Consider the following 13,791-nt stretch of genomic DNA (forward strand, 5'->3'; position numbering starts at 1 on the left):
ATAAAAGCAGAAATCAATGAAATTAAAAACAAAAAAAAAAGAGCAAAATAAATGAAATAAAGAGCTAGTTCTTTGAAAAGTTCAATAAAATTGACAGCCTTCTAGCAAGACGGACAAAGAAAGAAAGAAAAAACAGAAATAAAAAAGACACAAATTACCAATATTAGGAATGAAACAGCTGATAGCACTACAGACCCTACAAACATCAAAAGGATAATAAGGAAATTCTATGAACAACTTACACACATCAATTTGACAACTCACATAAAATGTACCAATTTCTAGAAAAACACAAACTACCACAATCCCTCAATATGAAATAAATAATTTGAATAATCCTATAACTACTAAGGAAATTGAATTTGTAATTTTAAAACTCCCTGAAAAGAAGTCTTCAAGCCCAGATGGTTTCACCAGAGAATTCTACCAAATGTTTAACAGAAAATTAATACCAACTCTCCACGATCTCTTCTAGAAAATAGAAGAGAAGGAAACACTTCCCAATTTATTTTATGAAGCTGGTATTATCCTTATACCAAAACCAGACAAAGAGAGCACAAAAAAGGAAAACTCTGAGCTAATTTCTTTCATGAATATAGGTGCAAAAATTCTTAACAAAATATGAGAAAATAGAATTCAGCAATAAATGAAAAGAATTATACACCATGACCAAGTGAGATTTATACCAGGGATGCGAGACCAATTCAATATTTGAAAAACAACCAATATAATCCACTATGCTAACAGGCTAAAGAAGAAAAATCACATGATCATATCAATCAGTGGAGAAAAATCATTTGACGAAATCCAATTTATGAATAAAATGCTTAGATAAAAATAGAAATAGATGGGGGAACTTCCTTAAATTGATAGAGTATCTGCAAAAACCCTATAGGTAACTTCATACTTAATGATAAAAGACTAAATGCTTTTCCCCTGAGATCAGGAAATAGGCAAGGATACGCACTTTCACACTCTTATTCAACATAGTGGTAGCAGTTCTAACCTGCGCAATAAGGCAAGAAAAAGAAATAAAAGCCATACAGTTTAGAAAGGAAGAAATAAAACTGTCCCTATTTTTACAGATGACATGATTGTCTACATGGAAAATCCCAAAGAATCTACCAAAAAAACTCCTAGAACTAGTGAGTTCAGCAAGGTGGCAGAATACAAGATAAATGTGCAAAAATCAACCGCATTTCTATAGCCTAGCAATGAGCATGTTGTCACCAAAATTTAAAACACCATTTACAACTGCTAAAAAAAAATAATAATAATAAAATGCTTAGATGTAAATCTAACAAAACACATACACAGGACTTGTAGGCTGAAACCTACAAAATGCTGATGAAAGAAGTCAAAGAAGAGAAATAAATGGAGAGACATACTATGTTCATGAATTGGAAGACTCAGCATAGTAAAGATGTAAATTCTCCGAAAATTGACGAACAGATTTAATGCAATTCCTACAAAAACCCCAGCGAGATTTCTTGTTGATAAAGACAAGATTATTCTAAAATATACATGGAAAAGCAAAGGAATAGAATCATTGAAACGGCTTTGAAAAAGAAGAACAAACAAGAGGAATCAGTCTACTTGATCTATTGTAAATCTTTCATATAAGTTATATAAGACGTATTATTTACCTACATAATCAAGACTATAGTATCGGCAGAGCAAATGACACACAGGTCTACCGAATAGATTAGAGAACCCAGATTTGGACGACAAAAATATGCCTGACTGAGCTTTTACAAGAATGCAAAAGCAATTCAATGAAGGAAGACAGACATTTAAATAAATGTTGTTGGAGCAATTGGACACCAATAGGCAAAAACAAAAAACAAAAAAACCCTCAACCTAAGTCTCACACCTTATACAAAAGTTAATTCAAAATGAACCATGGGCCTAAATGTAAAACATAAAACTATAAAACTTTTGGTAAAAACCCCGGAGAAAATTTTTAAGATCTAGGGCTCAGCATACAGTTCTTACACTTGACACCAAAAACATGATCCACAGAATGAGAGATTGATAAATTGGGCCTCATTAAAATTTAGAACTTTTCCTTTGTGAAAGAGCTTGTTAAGAGGATGAAAAGACGTACACAGACTGGGAGGAAATATTTGCAAACCACTTATCTGACAAAGGACCAGTGTCTAGAACATATAAAGAACTCTCAAAATTCAACAGTCAAAAAAGAAAAAAAATCCAATTAGAAAATGGGCAAAACACATGGAGAGACATTTCATCAAAGAGGATCTACAGATGGTAGATAAGCACATGGAAATATGTTCAACATCATTAACCATCAGTGAAATGCAGATTTCCACAATGAGATATTATCACACACCTAAGAGAATGGCTAAAATAAAAAAAGAGTCAAAACACCAAACGTTGGTGAGGATGCAGAGAAACTGGATCACTTATGCACAGCTGGTGGGAACATAACGTGGTACAGCCACTCTGGAAAGCAGTTGGGCGGTTTCTTTAAAAATTAAACACGCAACTACCACACAACCCAGCAATTGCACTCCTGAGCGTTTATCCCAGAGAAACAAAGACTTCTGTTCACACACAAACCTGCACCAGGATGTTTAGAGCAACTTTATTCGTAATAGCCGAAAGCTGGAACCAACCCAGATGTCCTTCAACGAATGGTTAAATAAACGGTGGGACATCCATACTATGGGAAATGACTTAGTAAGATAAAATAATGAGTGACTTATATACACAACAACCTGGATGACTCTCCAGAGAATTATGCTGAGTGAGAAAAGCCAGTCCCAAAAGGTTACATACTGTATGAGTCCATTTATGTGACATTCTTGAAATGACAAAATTGCAGAAATGGAAAACAGATTAGGGCTTGCCAGGGGTTCAGGAGGGGGTACGGATTGGAGGGAAGTGGGCGTGGCTACAAAAGGGCAACATGAAGGGTGCTTGTGGTGATGGACGTGTCCTGCATCTTGACTGTATCAAGGTCAGTATCCTGATTGTGATACTGTGCTGTTGTTTTGCAAGATGCTCCCATTGAGGGAAACCAGGTGAAGGGTACATGGGATCTCTCGATGCTTAAAACCGCATGTGAATCTACGATTATCTCAAAATAAAAAGCTTCATTAAAAAAAGATATTTAGCTAGAGTTTTGCTCCCCTCAGCCCCCACTCCAGGAGAGCTGCGGTTGATGCCCAGCTTTGGGGGACCAGCCGTGGCTGGGAGCCAGGATGCCAGAACCACTGCCATCCTCTTGGAGGAAACGTAGAGACTGGGACTGGAGCCAGACGCTAAAGGCAGTTTCAAATGTTGAGAAGGGAGAAACATTGATACCAGAAACTATAAACTGGAGAGCGTGATAGAAGCTCTGGCAGACTTCCAGAGTGCACGAGGACCCTGACGGTTTGAGAGGACTAAGGGGGACACCTAAGGCGCAGGAGCCAAGGCAAGTTCTCTAAGGAACAGTTGTGGTGGTGAGCCAGATGTCTGAGTTTGTCCAGGGTCTGTGGGCTGGGGAATCCAAGGGCAGGCAAGGGAGAGTGACGGTGAACGTGACTCTCAGACGTCTCTGTGCTAAGACAGGATTGGGTTTGACCAATCGCCCAGCTTGGGCCAGGGAAGCAGAGGAGTTGTATCTGACTGAATAAGGGAGGCCTAACTGAGGGGATGGTTTGACAGCTGCGCAGATGCACGGCACGTGCTGGTCGATGTGGGACCACGCACGTGCTCACTTTTGGTCATTACTATTAAACTCTTGGATCCGCAAGTTCTTAGCTTTCTTGGAGACAAACTGTCCCTCCGTCCTCTTTGTCTCTGTGCTCTCCCACAGAATTCCCCTTTCCTAAATCTGTCCTCTGGATCCTAGAGCTAGAAAGGACTTCAAAGAATTGTCTGATGCTGCTTTGAGCCCTCAAAGATGTAAGGTGGCACACGCCTGTTTTACAGACAAGGATGCTGAGCGTGAGAGAAGGAGACTGACCTTCCCTATCACACAGCAGGCCAGGATTGGAACCCGGGCACCCGGCTTTCCGCCCAGCTTCACTTGGTCGGGGTTGGAGGAAAGTAGCGGCCCCACTGCGCCCAGAGGACTATAACCAATGTTTCCTGCGCCAGTGCCCTCCCTCTGTCCCCACCGCACAACCTGGCTCAGTCATCATTCGTCCAACTGTATGTGTGGAGAGCCTACTGTGTGTCAGGCACTAGTCTAGAATCTGAGGAAAGAGCAGTAACAGGACAGAGATATCCTCGCCCTGTGGAGCTCAACTTCCCGCCTGTGAGTCTGGCCCCTCCTGCTGTCCTCCATCCTGTCTTCCCACCTCCATCCTTCATCTGCAGCCGTGACAGGCTCCTGGTTGCCTATTGGGGTCCTGTCACCAGCGGGGGCCAAGAGGCCGGTGGGCTTGGGCCTCATATTCAGAGAAGAGTTACTCTGGCTATTGAGGTTATTTCCAAATAAGGATCCACAGACAATCATTGCACGGGCTGCTGTATCTGAAGTGTTAGCTTGATCAACATAAATATCTAAAATACGGCCCGACTTTGCTGACCCTATTTGGATATTTCTTCGTGCTTTCACTATAACCAAAAGTCTCAACAAAATGGCAGTTTTCAGGCCTCTCTGGATCTGGATGAGGTCGCCAGCCCCCTTCTAGTCTGGCCCCAGCCTCCCCTGCCATGGCCCCTGTTCCTCCTGTGCACTCTCTTCTGGGACGAGGACGGAAAGAATCCTGCCCCGAGAGCAAGAGGGCAAGGGTTCAAGTCCTGGCCCTGCCAATTACTCGTGAGGGGAGCAGGGTGGTGGCCTCCAGGGTCCCTTCTAACACTAATTCCGTCATCTCCTCTGCCAGATTTCAGCTCCCCAAGGTCTGTAACTCCCTCCAGCTCAAGCCCCTAAAAGGTACACACAGTAGGTCTTCAGGAAACAGGTACAGGACACAGAGTTTCCAAGTCATCTAACCTGCTGGCCGTCTGGGCCAAGCCTTAGAACAAGCTGGTTTCTCTGTCCACCTTCACAGCTCCTGGACCAGGACGGCTGAACCAGAGGCACTGAGTGACCCCATCCCCCAGCTCAGGTGCACAGCCCGCCTGGAAGATTCACGACTGACTCAGGGCCAGAAACTTTGCTGAGCTGATCCAGTGCTTCCCCTCCAAACCCTCTCCTGTTCTTGCCTCTCAAAGTGTGGTTCCTGGACCAGCAGCGTCGCCTCACCCGGGGCCTGTTAGAATGCAGAGGCTCAGGCCCACCCCAGCCAGGCTCAGTCAGGCTCTGCATTCTGACAAGAGCCCAGGGCGTTTTCTTGCACACTGATGCTCAAGAAGTGCTGTTTTATAGCATAGAATCCCGAATCCTCCTACCCAGCCCAGTCACAGCTGTTCAATTAATTAATCAATCAGTGAAATGTTTGTTGAGTGAATTCTAGCACGTTTCACCGTTGGGGGCAAATCCAGGATTCCCCCGACAGCCATCCCAGCCACTGGGCTCCCATGTACGCAGGATCAAGACAGACCTGTACCCATCCATCTGCTCGAGGTGACCACCTGTCCTGCTGTGACCAAGTGTAGCTCAGACTCCTCCCCACAACACACACACACACACACACACACACACACACACACACACACACGCACACGCACTCCCGACACACCCACCCCCCAGGCCCAGGCCCTGCCTCCTCTGAGTCATAGGGTGGCTCACAGGCGCATCCCTCCTCCTCATCTTCAAGGGGGAGGCTGGGACAGGGGAGGGAGAAGAGACGTCTCAGAGCCAAACCTGAGAAAGTGACTTTGGACCCGGCTGGGCTGAGGGACTGCCAGGGTCAGGGCTGGGGTCAGGGCTGGGGATCCAGGCTTATCCTGCCTGTGCCGACCTGGAAAACAAGGCGGGTGACCAAGTCAACAAGCCCTTTCCTCCTCACAAGCCCCACAGAACAGGGTGGAGGGAGTCGCTGGGCTGAGGGGGGGGGGCAGCACCATCATTATGCACCCTCCACAGCCTCCCCGTCAGTTCTTGGGGGTGGTAGCCGTTCAGACTGGCAGCCAACAACCACCAAACCCCGTGGACCCTGCCGCACCCCAATGTCAGTCACAAAGTCTTCACGTTTCTGGGGCCTCCATCCACCCACTGGGATGGGTGTAGACAGGACAAGGAGTCGCCCGGATTCTCAGATCGGTGGACAGAAGTCTGGAAGGGGGCAGAGGCCAGAGGACATTGGTTTGAAGGGTCTGCACCCTCTCTGCCGACCCCACCCAGGCTGTAAGCTTCATGAGTGGCTGGAGGTGGGGGCCTGGGGGCAGGACTGCTGGAGTCAGGATGACCATGCCACCACCTCGAGACCTAAGGCCCACCTCAGTTTCCCTATTTGGGTAATTTCCTGCCATCACTGACTGTTCTGGGGCTCTATTATCCCACAACTCAGAGAAGAAGAGAGGGGCTGCCCCTGGCAGGGCTGGCTGGGGGCCGGGGCTCACCAGGAAGAACCTTGCAAAGATGGATACTTCTTTCCCTCCCTGCCACCCCTGCCTCCTGGGACAGATGCCCAGTGTCCCACTCCCCACTCAGAAGCCCCTCCACATCCGGAATCGTCCTCTGGGCTGAACCCTGGGCCTCATTCTCCCACCCACCCGGGAGGGAGGTGGGAGGAGGCGAGCAGTGCCGGACGCAGACTCCCGGGGAAGCGGGGGTGGGCGTTGGAGGCCCCGGGCCTGGGAGCTTCTACTGCTGCCCAACTGTTTCCCAGGCCGGGGACAGGTGGCCGTGGAGCAGGGCTGGGGGAGGCCTCAGGCGGCCCCCACACCCATGCTTCCCGCCTTGATTAGCAGAAACATTCCTACATCTGTCACGGAAGACAGTCTGCTCCCGTCGTCAGTCACCCAGGAAACGCAAACACATTCCGGCCCAGACCTTCTTCCCACAAAGTCACGGGCACCCTCGGGGCACCCCACCCCCACCCCGAGCCCAGGGGGGCAGTGTGTGGGAGAAGCCCCCCCAGACCTCTGCTTCTGTCGCAGCCAGGGAAGGTCTGAGTCACGGCTCTCAGCACCTCTCCTCCCTCCTTACACACACACACAAGCACACACACACTCAGGAATACTCAGAGCTGCTAGCAAAACACGGATGCACTCCCAGCCACGCCCACAGACAGCTGTGCACACAGCACGCAGACACACAGGCTGCTGGCCACAGACCCACAGGGAAGGGGGGCGGACGCACACACTGGGCTGAGCTCCTGCAGGGCGGGGAGCTGAGCTCGCCCTCTCTGGCACACATATGTCCATAGTGAGTGGCCCTTCGACACTCGCCACCTGTGGACCTCCCACGCGTCGTACCTATTTCTTCTGTCCGCTTCCATTGCCTCTCCCCCCACTGGGGTACAAGCTCCACATGGACAGGATTCTGCTCCTGTTCACAGCCAGATCCCAGCACCCAGGCCAGGGCAGGCACATAGTAGGTGCTCAGGGAACATTTATTTGTTGAATGTCTGACAGGGCAGCCCCAGCCCAGGCCCAGCCCACAGTCCTGCAGTCACCTCCCTCCTCCCCCAAGCCAGGCTCTGCCTGATTCTCCAGCAGGGCAGACTTGACCTCGCCATCCTCCCGGAACCAGGGCGCCCCAGCCCCGCCTCCCTCACCTGGCTCAGAGGTGCCACCATCTGACCCCATGACCCTCCATCCTCGCCTCCTCTGCCTGCCCTCCGCCCCTCTCCTAGGACATGGTCCTGCCTGCCCCACCTCCTGCTCCTGGCCACACTCGCTTCCCCTGCGGGTCTGTTCCCCCTGCCCCAGGCTGGCCCACCTCAAGGTCAGGTCTGCCCCTCCCCTCCCTCAAGGCATCCTCCCCAGTCACCATGGGCCATGCCCGTCTCTCCCTCCAGGCTCCAAACTCCCCAGGACCTGTGTGGGGAACAGGACCCCTCAGTCCCTTTCTCAGGGGCCCAGGCAAATGGGCAATGACTACGCAGGGTGCAGATGTGTGCCATGGCGAGGGACACGCAGGCGGCTGGGGGACCCTGAGAGGTGACACCCAACATAGGCGCTTCCTCTAGCTATTTTGGCTCCGAGCCCCTGGGTACCACTGCACCTCCCACATCAGGTCCTGGTGGGGCGGGGGGCAGGGTAGTGGTGTCTTCATTTAGTCTTGTATTCGCCACAGCGCCTCACGTGGAAGCCAGAAACTCCCCACTCTTCCAGTGCCCACTGCCTGCCACGTTCTGCATGACACAGCGAATGAGCCAGACTGGAGTGCTGGCCTCAGTTCTCACCGCCCAGGAGCGGGGCTGCGTGTCTGCCCGGTGCCGAGGCTTCCCCACACGGGACCGCGGGCTTGGCCACGGGACCTGCTCTGGCCAAAGGGATGTCAGCGGATGTGACTTGAGCAACAACAGTCTGAAACCTGGACAGCTGTCCTCTTGTCCTCCTGCCTCTCACCAAGAGAAGACCCAGTGGCCACCGGGCCAAAGAGGATGAGAGGCAGCTGGAGCAAACCTGGACCTGGCCCACAGCTTGCTGCCAAGTCTAGGGGACCTCGGAGCTGTAAGCAGAGCCCCGTGCTCACGAATATGCCGCTGAGTTGGGAGTTTGTTACGCAGCGTGGGCTTGGCGGTTGCTGACTAACACAGGAGCGTCTCCTGAGCCCTTGCTCACGCTGTTCACTTGATTCACCCCCTTACTTGAGTCCCATTTTTCAAATGGGGAAACCGAGGCACAGAGGGGCTACCACATGCCTGAGGGAGAAGCAGAGGCTGCAGGGCCCCAGGGCTCGAGCACTCCACCAGCCACTCATGCTGTGCTAGGTGACCAAAACTGCCCCCCCAGAAACAGGGGTGAGGCCACCGCCGGTCGGGGTCAGGCTCTGTTCTGAGCTATGCCTTCTTGCTTTCGGCTCTTTGGTTACAGTTAACTAGTTCCTCCCCCAGGGGAGCCCTGGTCTCCAGGAGAGAGGCCCAGAACAACCCTCCTGCCCAGCCAAAGCCTTCACGGTCCACAGAGGAATTTCACAGCCTGTGTCTCAGCCAATCCCCAGACGGGCCTGGGGAGACAGGCGTCTCTCCCTCCACCGTGTGCATGACGGGACACTCAGGCAGTTGTACATCTTGCCCAAGGGTGGGAAAGAATACGAAGTCAGATAAAAGCTAACATCTATTGGGGGATGTGACAGTGTATCCTATAGGAATGCATTCCATTGCAAGCAAAAGAAAGAAAAACCCAGCTTATATTGGCTGAGGGAAGAAAAATAGGGGCTTAATTTTCCTCCATCACAAGAAATCAGGAGATAGTAACCCTGGCATCGCCGGGTGGCTTGACAATGTCAGGGCTGGAGTTCCTGCTCTTCCCTTGACTTCTTCATCATCCTTATTACCTCATTATCGCAAAATGGCTGCTGATCCTCCAAGCATCATATCTGCATTCAAAGAAGGAAGAAGGAGCATAGGGAAGGGCTATCTCTCTAGAAATCTGTCTTTTTATTGAGGAAGAGCCTCACTGTCGCCCTCCCTCTACATCCAACTGACTTCCTCTGACATCTCATCACTCAGAATGAGGTCGCACAGCTACACTTAGACCAACCACTGGTCCAGGGGAATCAGACGTCCCTGGCTGGGCTGGACCAATAACAGTTCACAGCATTTCTGCTGGCTCCATAAGCAGATGAAGGTTCTGTTTACCGGGAGCAGGGAGGATGGCGGCGGGTCAGGGGAGGCCACGGACAAGGTGTAAATGCTCCCCGAGATGCTCCGCTGAGCAGTTCACATAACGTCTTCTATTCGGTCCTCACACAATCTTACGAAGCTGGGACAGTTTTATTCAGCAGATGAGGAGACAAAGCTAGAGGGCATCAGAGCTGGTCCGTGTTCTTAACCGTTCTACCAGACTGCCCGCCGTGGAGGGACTCAAACGCCGGGAGGGAGGAGACAGTCCACTGGGAGCCCCGTCAGGCCCCACTCACCACCAGCCTCACCACGCAGCTCTGAGTGTGCAGGGTCGGGGGCCCTGAGTGCCCAGGTGCTGACAGGTGACGGCACCGATGTCTGTGCGCACCCACGGAGCTCACCGCAGCTGCTGTGCTCTCGGGAGCTCCAGCCAGAGGCGCGGCCGAGCCCCACGTCTCACTCCTCCGTGCACCCACCATCTGCCTCGGGGGACAGACTGGCGGCTCGGGCACGGACCCTGCCCTCACAGAGGGACCTTGCCGCCCGGCCCTCCTAACTAGAGGAGACCTTGGGCGGAATGCTGGAGGGGTTCAGAGGAGAGAAAGCTCGCTTCTGGCCTGGCTTGCTCCAGGGCAGACTTTCTTCCCCCTAATTTTTTTATTGTGGAAAATACACATAACATAAAATTTATGATCTGAATCATTTTTAAGTGTACAGTTCAGTGATTTTAAGGGCATGCACATCGTTGTGCAGCCAGCACCACCGTTCATCCCCAGATCTTTTTTCTTCTTGCAGACCTGCAGCTCTGCTCCCACTAAATAGCAGCTCCCACCTCCCACCCTCGGCCCCAGCGCCCACCACCCTGCTCTCTGTCTCTGTGACTTTGGCTCCTCGAGACGCCTCATCTAAGTGGAAGCACACAGCATTTGTCTTTTTGGGGTCCGGCTTATTTCACTGAGCATAATGTCCTCAAGGTTCATCCGTGTTGCGCATGTGTCAGAATTTCCTTCCTTTTTAAGGCTAATATTCCCTTGTGTGTACGGACCACGTTTTGCTTATCCCTTCATCCATGGGTGGACACTGGGGTTGCTTCCACCTTTTGGCTGTTGTGAATGACAGAGCTATGAACATGGGGTACGAGTATCTCCGTGAAACTTTTCTTTCAATTCTCTAGTGTGTATCCCAGACGTGGAACCGCTGGATCCCACGGTAAGTCTGTTTCTCTTCTGAGAAACCGCCGTACTGCTTTCCACAGCAGCTGCACCACTTTACATTCCCGCGGGGCGGTGTTACGGCAACTTGGAGGTCGACCTTGAAGACGGTGAGTGGGTTTGGACAGTGGGAAGGCCGTCCGCAGGGCGGGTGGAGGAAAAGCTGCAGCCTGAACGGCCAGGCTGCACGCCGGGCCCGGGAGGAAGGGGCCAGAACGCAAGTGGGAGCAGAGCTCAGAGGGCCCTGTACGTCTCATTGGTAAGTGTGACCCTCGCTTGGGGACAGGAGCCAAAGGAGTGACGTGACCCTTCAGCCCCAGGAAGCCGACCGGCCAGCTGAGACTGGGGGGATCATTGTGGGGGAGGCCCGGGGGGCCCAGGAGAAGCGTCCTGATGGCTGGGGAAAGAGAAAGCGAAAACCTGAAACCAAGGTCCCAAAAGGAAGAAGAAAGAAGAGCAAGAATGGAGTACCTGCAGGGCTCGCCTTGGGCACAAATTTTAAATAAAGATGTTTATATCTCGTTTAAGTGAAGGGTCCCCAAGATTGGGGGGGAGGGGAGGCGACATGCAAGGGAGGGCTGGATCCTGTCTTTCACTGAAATTTGATATTTGGTTCATCGTGGATTTTTTTACACTAATTTTAATTTTTTTAAAGTATTGTGTTGAAATATTACTTTTCTTGATCACTGAGTTTTCAGTGCCCCCTGAAACTTTGTACCCGAGCAGAGCGCCTCACTCAGCCCACGTGATCCTGGGCCGCAGGACAGAGCTTGTCCAGTCATCCCACAGCACTCCCTGTGTGCCCGCGATGGGCCCGCTACTGAGTTAGGACCCGGGATACAACAGCAGGTGGAATAGTGCTCGCTCTCTGTTCTCAAGTTTAAGGCCAAATAGAGATAATCAACGCAGAGGACAGAGACTCATGCTAGCCTGGAAGGGATGGAAGAAGCGTGGTACAAACGAGACAGGCATTTGGCTTTTGGTTCGTTTCATTGTTTTGCTCATTCACTCTCTGAACCCTACTTCTTGGACTTTGGAGCCACAGACCACCTGCCTCTATATAAACTAAAAATACCAGCCCCCCACGGTCTCACCCCCTGCCAGCGGGGTCCCTCGGGGCTCACCAACCGGATGCACCAATCCAAACAAAACTCGTGCTTCCAAGAGGCTGCACAGCTCCCTGCAGAGCCCTGGGACGGCGGTGCCCAGCGCTGGGCGTCGGGTGTGGGATGTGCTGCTCACGGGCTGCGGGACCCAGCCTGTGTCTGGGGTGTTGACCTCACGGGCCGAGAGTATTGATCCTGGTTGCATACCACAGGCCCAGGTCTCCAGCTCACTTGTGATTCGTGAGTCACCCAACATTCTTGGAATATCCTTCCAAATATCTATTCTTCGAACATCCTTTTCTGCTTAAGGCCCCCAGGGGTGGTTTCTGTTGCTTGCAACCAAGAATGTTGCCTTATATAGAAGTGGGTGCCGGGAGTGGTTGCAGACAATGGGTGCTGCAGAAACGCAGAGAGGCTGGGATTGGTTGTCTGGACTGCGTGGGGCTGAAGACAGGAAACATTCCAGCATTCACAAAGGGATCGGATCTGGAATCCGGTGGTGTGCCGAGGGGAACGGGAATTCCGACTCGCCACCTGGAATCACGGGGAATGCAGAGCCCATCAAAGGCAGGGCTCTGCGCCTGAGACTCAGCCGCCCCAGGAGAGGAGGAGGGGCCTGGGAATCAGACTGGTGTGGTGCTGGGCAGCGGGGGAAACAGAGGACAATCCCTAAATCCCAAATTCTTGGCTCAAGACCCAGATCAAAACCTGAGGACTTCTCTGCCGAAAGCGCCTCTGAATTCCTGCAGCCACAAGGCTGAGCTGGCCAAAAATGACGCTCAGAATGTGAGCAAGTAAGACGGTGATGCCACGGCCTGGTCCACTCTGCCCTGTGGGAGTCAGACGTGGACTGGGAAAGAGTGAGCTCAGTGCACGGAGCCACAGGGCAGGATTTGGGGTGAGGCTGAGCCCCCTGGACTCCCAAGCCCCGCCGAGCCCCTCACAGGCTGCAGCGGCCACTCCTTACCATCTGATGATGCTGGCCCTGCCTTAACAGGGGCCGCTTAATGGCCACCCATGCCCCACCATCCCTCAGGGTCTTCAGACCCCAGTCGGGTCCCCAGGTGGCCAGTGGGATGGGGCAAGATTGAATACCAACCTCAAACCAAAATCTGGGCGAAACTTTGCTATTTCATATGATCAAAAATCTCGAGACCACGTGTGAATGGATCACAGTGCCGTCCCTACCAGCAGTCCTGGATCCGGGGTGCCGGCCTCATGGGCTGCGGTGGCTCTAGTTGTTTCGGGGGTTGGTTTGTCGATCGGCAGGTACGCTGAAGCCCGACTGAGCGGTGGCCCACGCCCACTGAGGGAGAGGTGACAGAAGTGCCGAGGCATATTGTAGAGAGGGAGTCATGAACAACCATGGGTGACCCACCACACCTAACCACGACCCTTTGTGAGAGCCCTAAATACCATGGGCCCTTCACCAAGGAGGCATGAGCCAGCTGTGGAGGCAACCCAACAGCCTTCACAAGGCCTCAGTGTCCAGGTGAGGGTCCTGCCAGTGGCCCGACTCCTGATTTCTGGGCTGGAAACCAAGAGCCTGGGAGGGCAGAGGCCCCGTGGCAGTCGCTGCCCGGGGCAAGGTGGGTGCATTACCATCACGGCAGCAGGCGAGGTGGCCATCCCAGTGATCTCGCCAGCACAGCCTGGTGGTGCTAATGGATCACAAGGTCCCCAGGGCAAAAACAGCTCTGCGGCCCTCAAGCACCTGTGGCTTTTAACACCAGAAAGGTCTGTCTGGTAAACAGAGGTTTGACTGGAGCCCCCTGGACAGAGACCCATGATCCCTCCTCAGTCCCGGGCCCGGGTCAGTTCACAGACCCAGAG

This window comes from Equus caballus, chromosome 28 (genome assembly GCF_041296265.1).
Source record: "Equus caballus isolate H_3958 breed thoroughbred chromosome 28, TB-T2T, whole genome shotgun sequence".
In the NCBI taxonomy this organism is placed as follows: domain Eukaryota; kingdom Metazoa; phylum Chordata; class Mammalia; order Perissodactyla; family Equidae; genus Equus; species Equus caballus.